This window comes from Salmo trutta, chromosome 31, assembly GCF_901001165.1.
Source record: "Salmo trutta chromosome 31, fSalTru1.1, whole genome shotgun sequence".
Taxonomy (NCBI): Eukaryota; Metazoa; Chordata; class Actinopteri; order Salmoniformes; family Salmonidae; genus Salmo; species Salmo trutta.
In genome coordinates this window covers 19,041,629-19,055,917 of record NC_042987.1, presented here as the reverse complement: position 1 = coordinate 19,055,917, position 14,289 = coordinate 19,041,629, and the positions used below count along the sequence as shown (strand labels likewise).

Sequence of the window (14,289 nt, the reverse complement as noted above, 5' to 3'; positions counted from 1 at the left end):
TGAACAGGAAATGTGTCACTGTTATTTCCCTCCTGATAACTTAATTTGTTACCCAACTCGCCAGTGTTAATTCCGTTCACCCTCAGCTCCCTCTGTTGCCATGGATATGCTATTCCTATGGCAACTACGGGTCTTTGTGGATGGCCTCGGGCCTCGACCACAGAGGACTCTCAGAACCTTTCAGTACATTCCCTTCTAGCTCACAGACACTAGCAGTGGCAGTGTTCTCTTATCCTCTTATCTCTTTCTTTATTTCTTTCTCTCTCTCTTCCCTTTCCCTCTCTCACCTCTCACTCTCTCTCTTTCTCTCTATCCTGCTTGTCTTTTGCGTAATCACAAGCATTCTGTTACCTTAATAATCTCAGTGCACATTCCACATGTCAGCCAGGGCCTCGAGAGCTGTAGGCAATGTGACTGTGCTTTTATGCTTCATGACACCCAGCCTTTACTACAGAAGCCTCCCATTGTACCAAAGGGAGGGGACCTACAGAGGCTCTGTGAGCCCTCTCAGTTTAGTCCTAATTACCATCTCTGACTGAGCCATCAGTGGTCTAAGTATTTCTGTGGGGGAGGGGGAGGTAGGGGCACCTGTGATCAGATTTGTAGAGTAGTTTGTATACCCCTGTCTTGAGGGTGAATGAATGAATGAAACAGGCTTTTTTAATTTTCGGTGGCAAAGGGAAACCAGAGCCATGTCTTTAATGATGCATGAGGAGTATTGAAGAAGGCCAGAGCAGAGACACTGCCTGGCTGCCAGAGAAAGTGGTCCTGTGTCAGTGAGAGTAAAAGTGGCGGTGAGTACTTGCATCCAGTGTTGCTGCTGACACAGGTGCTACAGCTGGGTCAGAATCTGAAGGCTAGGTTAGGTCCAGTCTCTGACAGTCCTAGTCCCTCTGTGTGCCTGGGGCCTTAGGCTGCTGGTGGTGACCAGGTGGGGGGTCTCCTCTCCACCTGCCGGATGAACAGGGTCAGCATTGGGGAGTACCATGGTCTGCGGGTGGGCTTGGCCCTGCTCAGCATCGGGGTGTCAAGGGAGTGTGATGCAGATGCCGTAGGAGGAATCTTCATGGGTGCAGGGGGGTTGGGTAAGTACATCCAGGACTACACCTATTCTTTGGTTTTGCTTAGTGCAATGCAATGTGCTATGCAAAACGTGCTATACAAAAAGTGCTATGCAACATTTCATTGGTACTTGCAAGGCATAACATTGCAAGAGGCATGCAAACATTATTTATAGCTAAAATATATGCCTACAGATATTTACTGGTAGCTTATTCAGTTAAGAAACTAGTTCATCTTTGATGGTGAAACCACCAGTAGGCTTTTCCTCCAATATATTAACACTTCATACAAATGTAATGTACTCTCTTTTAATCTCTGTGGTCTATCTTTACAATATTTACACTGTAAACTGTAAATGAGGGATTTTATACTGCATTGTTGGAACGTCAGACATTTTTATCTCTATCCTAAGGTGTCATATGGGCCTAAGAGGTCATACTTTCTCAGATGTACAAGGCCTGCTACAATGTCTAATATTTGCCAAGACCTGTACAAGACTGTGAATGATCATTGGGCCATGCCATTTTCCATCCACTTCCATCGAAAACACACCCGGGGATCGATTGATCCGCTGGTGTAATCTAAGACAGTTGATAGCAGCATGGGGAGCAGGGTATTCCACTCAACCCAGGAGACTATGTGAAGTGCAGTGTCCAGGAGAAGAAAACAAGTGGCCGGCTTTTGATCTACACTGACTGCAGAGTATTTCATTCAAAGTCAACTTTGAATTCTGCATTTTGTTGTTGTTATGATCATCCCAAACTGTAGGGTATTTTCCTTGTAATAAAAGAACAACGTATTGCTTTTAAACAAAACAGTATGGTAGTAATGAATTCCTCAAATAGTTGTAGACATTTTGTATGGAGAAATAAAGCACACAGACAACCCCTTATGTCCCATGATGGGACTTTCCCCATTCACTGCAGAATCTAAATGTCCTGAGGTGCAGCTGTCCGCATATTATTTGCTCCGAAGAGTACAATTGCAATCCAAGTAGGCTATGTCCGTGGCTCTAAACTGAAAGAACCCAACTGTTCTTGCGAAGATCTTTTCGCTCCTGTTGCAGCCTGGCGACTGGCGAGATGTTCTGGCAGCATAGACATGCGTGCGTCACACACAGCCACCCTCAGGACCAGCCACTGTTTAATGGCAGCTCTCTCTGTGGCTCAGAACGGAAATCAATAAGTGTGTTCAGCCTGCCTGCCTCAGGGTAGCTGGAGCTGTTTAGATGCATTCACAACTCCTAGTGGACTCCTGAGACTGAAAGAGCGTCTGGGCAAATAAAGTTAGTAAAGGAAAATCCACTTATCAAAAAAGAGTCTGTGAATACATTCAATTAGAATACATTAAAACAAAAATAAATGAAAAAACATTTTTCAGAAAATCATGAGAATTGGAGAAAGAACATAATTAATAGACTGTGTGCATTTTTATGAGAGCGAAAACTTAGATGTTTCTACCAGTAGGCTAACCATCCTGTGGTAGCTCATTTGTAGTTGAGCAGCACAAGACAGGAATCTGTGCCCTTTTTTTTTTTACACTGAGCACACTGCTCATAAACATCCATACAGTGAGGGAAAAAAGTATTTGATCCCCTGCTGATTTTGTACGTTTGCCCACTGACAAAGAAATGATCAGTCTATAATTTTAATGGTAGGTTTATTTGAACAGTGAGAATCAGAATAACAAAAGAATCCAGAAAAACGCATGTCAAAAATGTTATAAATTGATTTGCATTTTAATGAGGGAAATAAGTATTTGACCCCCTCTCAATCAGAAAGATTTCTGGCTCCCAGGTGTCTTTTATACAGGTAACGAGCTGAGATTAGGAGCACACTCTTAAAGGTAGTGCTCCTAATCTCAGTTTGTTACCTGTATAAAAGACACCTGTCCGCGGAAGCAATCAATCAATCAGATTCCAAACTCTCCACCATGGCCAAGACCAAAGAGCTCTCCAAGGATGTCAGGGACAAGATTGTAGACCTACACAAGGCTGGAATGGGCTACAAGACCATCGCCAAGCAGCTTGGCGAGAAGGTAACAACAGTTGGTGCGATTATTCGCAAATGGAAGAAACACAAAAGAACTGTCAATCTCCCTCGGCCTGGGGCTCCATGCAAGATCTCACCTCGTGGAGTTGCAATGATCATGAGAACGGTGAGGAATCAGCCCAGAACTACATGGGAGGATCTTGTCAATGATCTCAAGGCAGCTGGGACCATAGTCACCAAGAAAACAATTGGTAACACACTACGCCGTGAAGGACTGAAATCCTGCCCGCAAGGTCCCCCTGCTCAAGAAAGCACATATACATGGCCGTCTGAAGTTTGCCAATGAACATCTGAATGATTCAGAGGACAACTGGGTGAAAGTGTTGTGGTCAGATGAGACCAAAATGGAGCTCTTTAGCATCAACTCAACTCGCCGTGTTTGGAGGAGGAGGAATGCTGCCTATGACCCCAAGAACACCATCCCCACCGTCAAACATGGAGATGGAAACATTATGCTTTGGGGGTGTTTTTCTGCTAAGGGGACAGGACAACTTCACCGCATCAAAGGGACGATGGACGAGGCCATGTACAGTCAAATCCTGGGTGAGAACCTCCTTCCCTCAGCCAGGGCATTGAAAATGGGTTGTGGATGGGTATTCCAGCATGACAATGACCCAAAACACACCGCCAAGGCAACAAAGGAGTGTCTCAAGAAGAAGCACATTAAGGTCCTGGAGTGGCCTAGCCAGTCTCCAGACCTTAATCCCATAGAAAATCTGTGGAGGGAGCTGAAGGTTCGAGTTGCCAAACGTCAGCCTCGAAACCTTAATGACTTGGAGAAGATCTGCAAAGAGGAGTGGGACAAAATCCTTCCTGAGATGTGTGCAAACCTGGTGGCCAACTACAAGAAACGTCTGACCTCTGTGATTGCCAACAAGGGTTTTGCCACCAAGTACTAAGTCATGTTTTGCAGAGGGGTCAAATGCTTATTTCCCTCATTAAAATGCAAATCATTTTATAACATTTTTGACATGTGTTTTTCTGGATTTTTCTGTTGTTATTCTGTCTCTCACTGTTCAAATAAACCTACCATTAAAATTATAGACTGATCATTTCTTTGTCAGTGGGCAAACATACAAAATCAGCAGGGGATCAAATACTTTCTTCCCTCACTGTATCAGTCAAAATGTTTATTAAAAACACTTAAAATTAAGTTAGTAGCTTATACCTGTCTTCTTTTCCAGGCCTCCTCATCTCTGTCTTCCCCTTCATAAGAGCCTGGCTCAACATGAACAACATTCTCCCCACCTTGTGTAAGATATCAATGTCTCACATTTTTTTGACATCAAGGTAATCCATTTGCAATGAGTTTATTTACTTTTTTTGTGAACATAATTTCCCCTTCCCTGCACAGGAAACTTCAGAGTGCATCCTATATACGCCAACCCTCTTGGCCCTGAGCAACCTGCAGAGACATTGAAACTGTCACGTCCTGACCATAGAAAGCTTTTATTTTCTATGGTAGAGTATGTCAGGGTGTGACTGGGGGGTTAGTCTAGTTTATTATATCTATGTGGGGTTCTAGGTTTGTTTTTCTATGTTGGTGATTGTGTATGATTCCCAATTAGAGGTAGCTGGTAATCGTTGTCTCTAATTGGGGATCATACTTAAGTAGCATGTTTTCCACCTGTGGGTTATGGGATATTGTATTTTGAGTAAGTGTATGTAGCACCTCTGTAGTCACGGTTCGGTGTTTGTTTATTGTTTTTGTTAAGTTTCACTATTAATAAATTATGTGGACCGCTATTCACGCTGCGCCTTGGTCCAATCATTCCAACGAACGTGACAGAAACGAGAAGGTAAATGTCAGATGGCCATGTTTGTAGTTTTTAGTCAATTGCTGTAGTCACCAGTATTGTGGTCAGTTATAGTTTGAATTCATACAATTCATTGGATAGAATAAAAACTAAAGGGCTATTTCTAAGTAAAAGGCCTTAACTCTGCAGGCTGGGCCAGATAGGACATGATAATGAACTCTGCCAGGAGAGTGTGTGATGAAAGAGCATGCCCATTACATTAGAAAATACTCATCACACTCACTCCTTTATACACTTTGATGAGATGGAGATTACTTTGAACAGCAGCAATTGGGCTGGAGAGAGCTATGTCTGAAGGATGCTGCACAGGCACCACAGTCACTTACCATAGCAGTTAGTCTATTCTAGAATAGAATGATGTGGAGAGATGGCTAGACTAAGTTGTATAAGCTACAGACAGCTAAGGCCAGCCAAACCACTGCATAGCCAGTAGTGTTTATTAGGTTACAATGACCTTTACAAGTGGTAATTTCTCAGACAGGCATGAACTGATAATGCATATTCTATTCACATTGTATTAATATGCACACATATTTCACTTCAGGTAGTGGTTTTATAACAGTATGCTTCATAGATACTCTCATTGTTCAATGTGACCCAGAGGTTGTTGTATTCCGTTCTCTGAAAGTGACTCAGAGCCAGCTGAATCTAGAGGGCTCTAAGAGCCAGGGAGGGACATTTGTTGATGCGGGACCAATCGCTGAGGCCTCCGCAGATGAGGGGTGAGATATGACAGACAGATGGACACACACACACACATATACACACTCAAACTTTATCATATTTGAAATATACATGTACATTTTAGTTTCACAGTGTGGGAATCCCTTGGGTTGTGAATATAATCAGTGTTTTTATTTCATACATCAACTGATGATGCCTAGCTAACAGCCAGCCACTCAGTGGCACTCCAGAGTAATGGAATGATTTGGATTGCAGCCTGCTTGAAAGTATGATGCTATGCGCCTGCCTGCTTCTCTCACACTCAGTTCATAGAGTTTTTGATAGTCTCTACTGGGACCAGATTAATGTAATGGCATCGTATAGACTCTAGAGTAATGTGTTTGTGAGATTGGTCTGTGAGATGAGTCAGGGGCACTGGCAGACTCACCTTGCTTTGTGTTGCCACTACCATGACCTTCTCATGATAACATTTTGCTATAATGAACAGTGAGGATAATAGCAGAGGACACACAGTATTACATCTAAATTATAAGGCAACAGTAAGAATATAGAGCTTACTGTTGATGGAGAAAATGAAACAAGTTAAGCATTGACGCACATAAAACATTTGGGTTGTTCCATGAATAGAGTACATTTTTGTGTCCTTTTTTTAATATGAATAAAGACTTTTCTTTGTCCCTTTCGACTTTTAGGAAGATTTTAACCCACTTAATCCCAAAATGTTTTCCCCATCATTGTTAAGCCCAAGATATGTTTCTGTTTCTAGTGATTCATTTACTTCTCTCCCTCAAGGTCAACCCTGTTACTTGAACTGAACTCTTGTTTATTATGGTGAATTTTTTTTTTTTTTTTAAAGAAACATTAAACATATAATAGTTAAAAGCAAGTGAGCCGTTTCTACACTTTTTGGCCATTTTTTGGTGTTTTGTGGTGGAAAACTGAGTGCTTCGAGCATAACCTGTCAACCCTGTTACCCATAGATAGGCAGGCTAGAAACGCATAGATAGACAGGCTAGAAGTATTTCAACAATAAATAAAAATGTGTGAAGCTTGCATTGAATTGCCCCGTCACAAGGGGATTCATGGCTGATTTAGGGTGTCTTTGTAAATTCAATCTGGAGTGCCACTCAGAGTGTGCACTGGGTGTTCGTAAAGTCAGAGTGTTGTCAGAGCGTTCAGCGAGCACACTGAATGCTCTGGCTGAGGAGTAGGGTTGATCAGAGTGTTCTGACCTCACAACGTTAGTCAAGCGCCCAAGCCAGGTGGCTAACGTTGGCTAGATTTCTAGCTACTTCCAGACACAAATGAGAACACCTCACTCTGACCATTTTACTCGCCCTAGCAGAGCTGGTTAGGCTATTTTCATGTTATAGAGCTTTGGGGACTGTAACTGTGCTGCTGGCAACAATTGAATTACATTTTTTTTGCCGACCTTTACTGACACCGGGCCATATTCAACCAGTGCTGAGCTTTTGTAAATGAATCAGTTATTCTCTGCTCTGGCACACAAGAGTGCTCTGAAATTGGAGTAGATGGCCACAGTGAATTTACAAATTCCCAAACCCTGTTACGGTCAACACTGTTTCTTTAATGGCACTTTATTTGCACTTACTATAGTATATATTTTTTTCGCTCGAGATGAGAAAATGTTTTTAATTAGGTTGAGCATGTGCTCTTTTTGACCAAGTTACACTAGCCAAAATGTACTCTCTTTGTGGAATGACCCATTAGCATTGCTATCTAACAGATGTATACTTTCATAGATTATGTGTATTTGATGTGCATTCTTTCTATTAAAAAAATAACAAGAAAGTATCAGATCCAGTTCAGTACAAAGAACCAATATGCGTGTTCTGTCTCCTTAGGCAGAGCCCCACCTGTTTTGAGCCCCACATTTTTAGCTTGCCTGTTTTGCATGTTATTTTTGCATTAATACGTGTCACATATCAGTTTGCAAACAATGTAAAAAAATTAATAATTCTATTAATAAAACCGCATACAAACATGGTCTCTTTTTTGGTTTTCTTGAGTAAGACAGCTCCAAAATGTAGGTGTTTCAGCCTAGCTCAATGCTTTCTGTGGTGGTGGGGCAAGCCAGCAGAACATACGGAACGTTGCGCCGTGATTAGCTCAATGTTATGTTACTCATGGGGACAATAAGTCTGTAACGTCTGCTTCCAACTCACACTCTCAAACTCGTAAATCCCCTGAACGCAGCTCACTTTCCAGCCCACACTCTCAAGACACATAGATCCTTTGCATCCCATCATTGTGCGGTATTGTTTGTTTTGTGATGCACGTCTATTTGGAGCGATGGGTTTACCGTAATTTAATCCTCCGACGTAAGATAGTTTTGGCCTGCCTCACGAACGACACCGTTTGCCTATTCCCTGCCTGTGCTTTAGCCTATTGGATTTCCTGTTATCAACCAATTGCCTGATCTCCTGGACAACGTTACTAGCCTTTTCCCTGCCTGTACTGTTGTCTTTTTGGACCCCCTATGTATGACCTTCTATCTGCCCTTGGACCCAGCTACCTGCCTCCTCCTGTGGTCCTTTACAAATAAATACCTGCTGCACCCTGCGCTTGAAACCAGCTCTCTGTCTCCCATCATGTTCATTACAACGGTAGAAATTATAGCCCCATGGGTGCTGCCATAGAGTTACATTAGAAGTGCCCATCCAAGAAGGCTCAAGGTCATTGGCCACAGATAAAATTACGTTAGATCACGTTATATGTACAGTAGCTTTGATTGGACTGATCATGTCAACATCATACTTTATCTTAGCTAGCAGTGTGTCACGACTTCCACCGAAGTCGGTCCCTCTCCTTGTTCGGGCGGCGTTCGGCGGTCGACGTCACCGGTCTTCTAGCCATCGCTGATCCACCTTTCATTTTCCATTTGTTTTGTCTTTGTTTTCCCATACACCTGGTTTCATTCCCCAATTACATGATCATGTATTTAACCCTCTGTTTCCCCCATGTTTTTGTGCGTGATTGTTTCTATGTTCATTCGCTACGTTATGGCTGGTTTTCGACGGGTGCTGTTTTCACCCGTGCATAATTGATTACCGTTTATTGTCGATCAAGTGTATTGTTACCTTGTGCCTTTATTTTGAGTAAAGTACGTTGCTCACTCATTCTGCTCTCCTGCGCCTGACTTCATGCACCAGCTACACCCACCTTCTGACACAGTGATCATCATGAATCAAGTTGACAATCTACTGGCAAATGCTTTATAATCCTTGTCATATGAAGACAAATTATAGATAAAACATATCGGTGCTCATTGGACATAAACATTACACAACAAGTTGGATATCGCAAGTTCAAGAATGAGTGGTTTGGAAGGAATCAATGACAGTGGCTAACTGCAAGCATTGCAAAGCAATCACTAGCGTGCTATTCAGTGGAGTGACTGTGTGGTCCCAAATATGGGATTAAAGGGCTATTTTCCAAGTTTAAAATGATAAACATTCAACATTGGCCATGCAGTCAATGAAGCATGATTTGTGCCGTACTCGGAACTGCGAGAACTTGACTTCAGTGAGTTCAAGACAACTGGGAAGTCAGGAATAAATGAGCTCAGACTGGGAAAATACGTTTTGAATGGTCATCCAACTCGTAATTGTAAATCGAGCCTCTTTCTAGAGCTACGGCCTGAAGCTCAATGATGTCATCATGATTCGACCTTGTTTTATTCTGAGTTCCCAGTTGTTTTGAAAGCACCATAAATCCATAGAATGTCAGACTTTGATGACCAAATTTGCCCACGAAGGACCGCTGCGCTCAAGTGTTCAAGTGAGCACAGCACAAGTTGTGAATAGTTATAGTGACTACGTCTGTCCTAGCTCGCTCATTAATATCTTCATCGAAATGAATGATTGCCTCTTATCTGCTTGTCGTCCCCTTATGCCGTAGTTTGTACATCTCAACTGTCATTAGAAGCCACATTTGTTTAAGCAAGTCAGCCATATCAGTTATGTTTTTTAAAGCAGTAAATGAGTCTGAATGAACTGTTTCGCTGCCAGACAAGGCTCCGCTGTTAGCCAGGTTTAGCAGTGGTAAGATGTTGGGACAGGTAGGCCGTTTGTGGGTACCACTTGTCACCGTTATAGTGCAATTAACGTATTGTTTAGTGTTGTGTTGTGGCTTTGCTGGCATGCATTCCACATTTTTTTCTTTGCCCCACCAAGATTTACATGCTAAAATTGCCACTGATTCCTTGTCATAACCAAGCAATCAAGTTGCGCCCAGATGCTGTTGCCATGGTAACCAAGACCCCAGATTCCATTCATCATCTGACTCTGTCATTCACCAACCTTGCAGGGCATGCATGTCTGCACACACACACCCCCACACACAGACACATGGGCATGCATGCACATTTTCAAACATTATCATTTACCATGAGCTAGGCAATCTTTCCTAAAACCCACACTATTCTGTTGCAGGACATCCTCAGACATGCCAGACATCTTGTCCAGGCAGAAGTTAAAGCAGACCCTCCCTGATCCAGATCTCCCATAAATTGTTTTTATAGAAGACAGCACAAATCCAGTATCTCCCGCTCACCTACTCACACTTGGACTCAAATGGACTTCACAAGCTGGTAAATCGGATGTTCATTTAATTCCACAGTACAGTTCAGAAGCTACACAGTGTGCCTTCTCTTAACTATCCAGAGGAATAAACAGTATTTTCTTCTAAAATCTCTTGTTTTATTAGCAATATTATTATTAGGCTATACCTACAGTTGAAGTCGGAAGTTTACATACACCTTGGCCAAATTCCTGACATTTAATCCTAGTAAAAATTCCCTGTCTTAGGTCAGTTAGGATCACCACTTTATTTTAAGAATTTGAAATGTCAGAATAATAGTAGAGAGAATGATTTATTTCAGCTTTATTACTTTCATCACATTCCCAGTGGGTCAGAAGTTTACATACACTCAATTAGTATTTGGTAGCATTGCCTTTAAATTGTTTAACTTGGGTCAAACGTTTCCGGTAGCCTTCCACAAGCTTCTCACAATAAGTTGGGTGAATTTTGGCCCATTCCTCCTGTCAGAGCTGGTGTAACTGAGTCAGGTTTGTAGGCCTCCTTGCCCGCACATGCTTTTTCAGTTCTGCCCACACATTTTCTATAGGATTGAGGTCAGGGCTTTGTGATGGCCACTCCAATACCTTGACTTTGTTGTCCTTAAGCCATTTTGCCACAACTTTGGAAGTATGCTTGGGGTCATTGTCCATTTCGAAGACCCATTTGCGACCAAGCTTTAACTTCCTGACTGATGTCTTGAGATGTTGCTTCAATATATCCACATCATTTTTCTCCCTTATGATGCCATCTATTTTGTGGAGTTCACCAGTCCCTCCTGCAGCCAAGCACCCCCACCACATGATGCTGCCACCCCCGGGCTGGGATGGTGTTCTTCGGCTTGCAAGCCTCTCCCTTTTTCCTCCAAACATAATGGTCATTATGACCAAACAGTTCTATTTTTGTTTCATCAGACCAGAGGATATTTCTTCAAGAAGTACGATCTTTGTCCCCATGTGCAGTTGCAAACTGTAGTCTGGCTTTTGTGTGGTGGTTTTGGAGCAGTGGCTTCTTCCTTGCTGAGTGGCTTTTCAGGTTATGACGATAATAGGACTCGTTTGACTGTGGATATAGATACTTTTGTACCGGTGTCCTCCAACATCTTCACAAGGTCCTTTGCTGTTGTTCTGGGATTGATTTGCACTTTTCGCACCAAAGTACCTTAATCTCTAGGAGACAGAACGTGTCTCCTTACTGAGCGGTATGACAGCTGTGTGGTCCCATGGTGTTTATACTATTGTTTGTACAGATTAATGTGGTACCTTCAGGCATTTGGACATTGCTCCCAAGGATGAACCAGACTTGTGGAGGTCTACAATTTATTTCTGAGGTCTTGGCTGATTTCTTTTGATTTTCCCATGTTGTCAAGCAAAGAGGCACTGAGTTTGAAGGTAGGCCTTGAAATACATCCACAGGTACACCTCCAATTGACTCGAATGATGTCAATTAGCCTATCAGAAGCTTCTAAAGCCATGACATCATTTTCTGGAATTTTCCAAGATGTTTAAAGGCACAGACAACTTAGTGAATGTAAACTTCTGACCCACTGGAATTGTGATACAGTGAATTATAAATGAAATAATCTATCCGTAAACAATTGTTGGAAAAATTACTTGTGTCATGCACAAAGTAGATGTCCTAACCGACTTGCCAAAACTATAGTTTGTTAACAAGAAATTTGTGGAGTGGTTGAAAAACAAGTTTTAATGATTCCAACCTAAGTGTATGTAAACTTCCAACTTCAACTGTATATACTAGTCAGATATATAAGCAAAGAGGTTTCTTGTTCCTCCCTGAAGTGATTTCCCTCACGTTTTATATTTGGGATCAACCAAGGAAAATCAACTACTGGATAGTAACTCAGCTCATCACACAAGATAGTGAAATAATCAAGTGGTGATTCTGACTATTAGAACCTGACGAGTGAGCCCTTACATATAAATATCTCTCAGACTCTGTAGGGAGAAGCATGATTACAACTTATATTATCCTCGATCACATCTTCTGACTAAAAACAACTCACTGACATGCTCACCCCCCCGCCCGCACACACACGCACACACGTGCACGCACACACTCACACACACACACACACACACACACACACACACACACACACACACACACAGTGCTGTAAAGTACTTAAGTAAAAATACTTTAAATTCTACTTTGTTGTTTTTTGGGGTATCTGTACTTTACTTTACTATTTATATTTTTGACAACTTTTACTTTTACATTCCTAAAGAAAATGATGTCGTTTTTACTGCATACATTTTCCTTGACACCCAAAAGTACTTGTTACATTTTTAATGCTTAGCAGGACAGGAAAAGGGTCCAATTCACTCACTTATCAAGAGAACATCCCTACTGCCTCTGATCTGGCAGACTGTAATGCCCTGGCCATAGAGGGGTTTTTTGTTCTTTATTTTGGTTAGGCCAGGGTGTTACATTGGGTGGGCGTTCTATGTTCTTTTTCTAGGTTTTTTGTATTTCTTTGTTTTGGGCCGTGTGTGACTCCCAATCAGGCACAGCTGAAGTTCGTTGTTGTTGATTGGGAGTCACACATAAGGAGCAGGTTTTTCCTTTGGGTTTTGTGGGGGATTGTTTTCTGTTTTGTTCAGTTGGGACCAGACAGGACTGTTTGCTGTCGTTGCTATCAAGTGTTTTGTTTGTAGTGGTTCATTTTTATTAAATGTCAAGATGAACACACAACCTCCGCTGCATCTTGGTTTTCTTGCAACGACGTCCGTTACACAGACTCACTAAACACACATGCTTTGTTTGTAAATTATGTTGGAGTGTGCCCTGGCTTTCCGTTAAAAAAATGTAAATAAAAAAATGTCACCATCTGGTTTACTTAATATAAGGAATTTGAAATGATTTGTACTTTTACTTTTGATACTTAAGTATATTTTAGCAATTACATTTACTTTTGATACTTAAGTATATTTAAAACCAAATCATTTTAGACTTTTACTCAAGTAGTATTTTACTGGGTGACTTAAGTAATTTTCTATTAAGGTATCTTTACTTTTACTCAAGTATGACAATTGGGTACTTTTCCACCACTGCACACACATGCATGCACTCACACACACGCACACACACACCAAAATGCACCCCTGCATTGAAACACCATGCATTTATATTCAGGAGAGCTCAGCCAGACAGTGACTGCTGCATGGGTGGTAGCATTGGGAAAACGCCGTGCTCAGATGTACAGCATGAGGTGTGCTCTGAGCCTGGATTTGAATAATGAATGCAGTATTGTGTTGGCTTCTTGTCTCGCTGTGAGGATCTTTAAGTCCCCAACTTTTTTGTAAATTAGGAGTTTACAATTACATAATGTAAGCTCTATTCTACCTCAATACGTAACTCCATAACAGGAAACTGTTTTTATCTGACCTGGGATAGCCAACCCTCCAATGAATGTACAAAGTTTCAGTAAGGCTAACTTACACCGTATAGAAAAACAAGTGAATTTAAATGCAGGGCCTTTGCTTTACAGTGCCCTTTTCACTGAATAACAATGCAAATACTTGGAAATGACTTTATTTCCATTGTTGTTCAATGCTCACGAAATTGTATCATGTATGATTGAAAGATAGTCAAATAAAATACAATTTCAAGGTGTGAACAGTGATGGAGTAAATGCTATTGGTCTTTTGAGGTTACATGAGGACACTTTCAGTCTAGGGAGCATGTTTTTTCAGATGAAGCTAGTTTCGAATTTCAAATGATTGAAAGAAGGGTTTATTCCCATTTGTTCATAGCCTGAATGCCACATGCCAACTCCTTGTCACTCATTGTCATGCCAAACAATTAGCAATGGTGTTTGGCATAGCGGTGTGTGGGTAAAATCAAGCCAGGAATAAAATGCCATATTACAACCTATGTGTTGTGATAATTGTATTGTTTTCTCTATAACCTGTTAGTTCATATGTCTTGACACTGTGATATACAGGCCTAAAGTCAAGACAATTAAGAAGACACATTGGCAAAATAAATTCAACCACACCCTAGTTTCATCACAAAACCGGAGAGCAACCTCTGTCCGGTGAAGTCCACAGAACATA

At 41.6% G+C, this 14,289-nt stretch overlaps 1 long non-coding RNA gene across 1 annotated transcript; it reads left to right on the top strand.

The window, feature by feature from the left end:
- Positions 1-585: 585 nt before the first annotated feature.
- Positions 586-4,600, top strand: LOC115169680 (uncharacterized). The gene is made up of 3 exons (XR_003870902.1): positions 586-1,085; positions 4,298-4,366; positions 4,468-4,600. It is a non-coding gene; the product is annotated as an uncharacterized LOC115169680 (long non-coding RNA).
- The last annotated feature ends 9,689 nt before the right edge of the window (positions 4,601-14,289 follow it).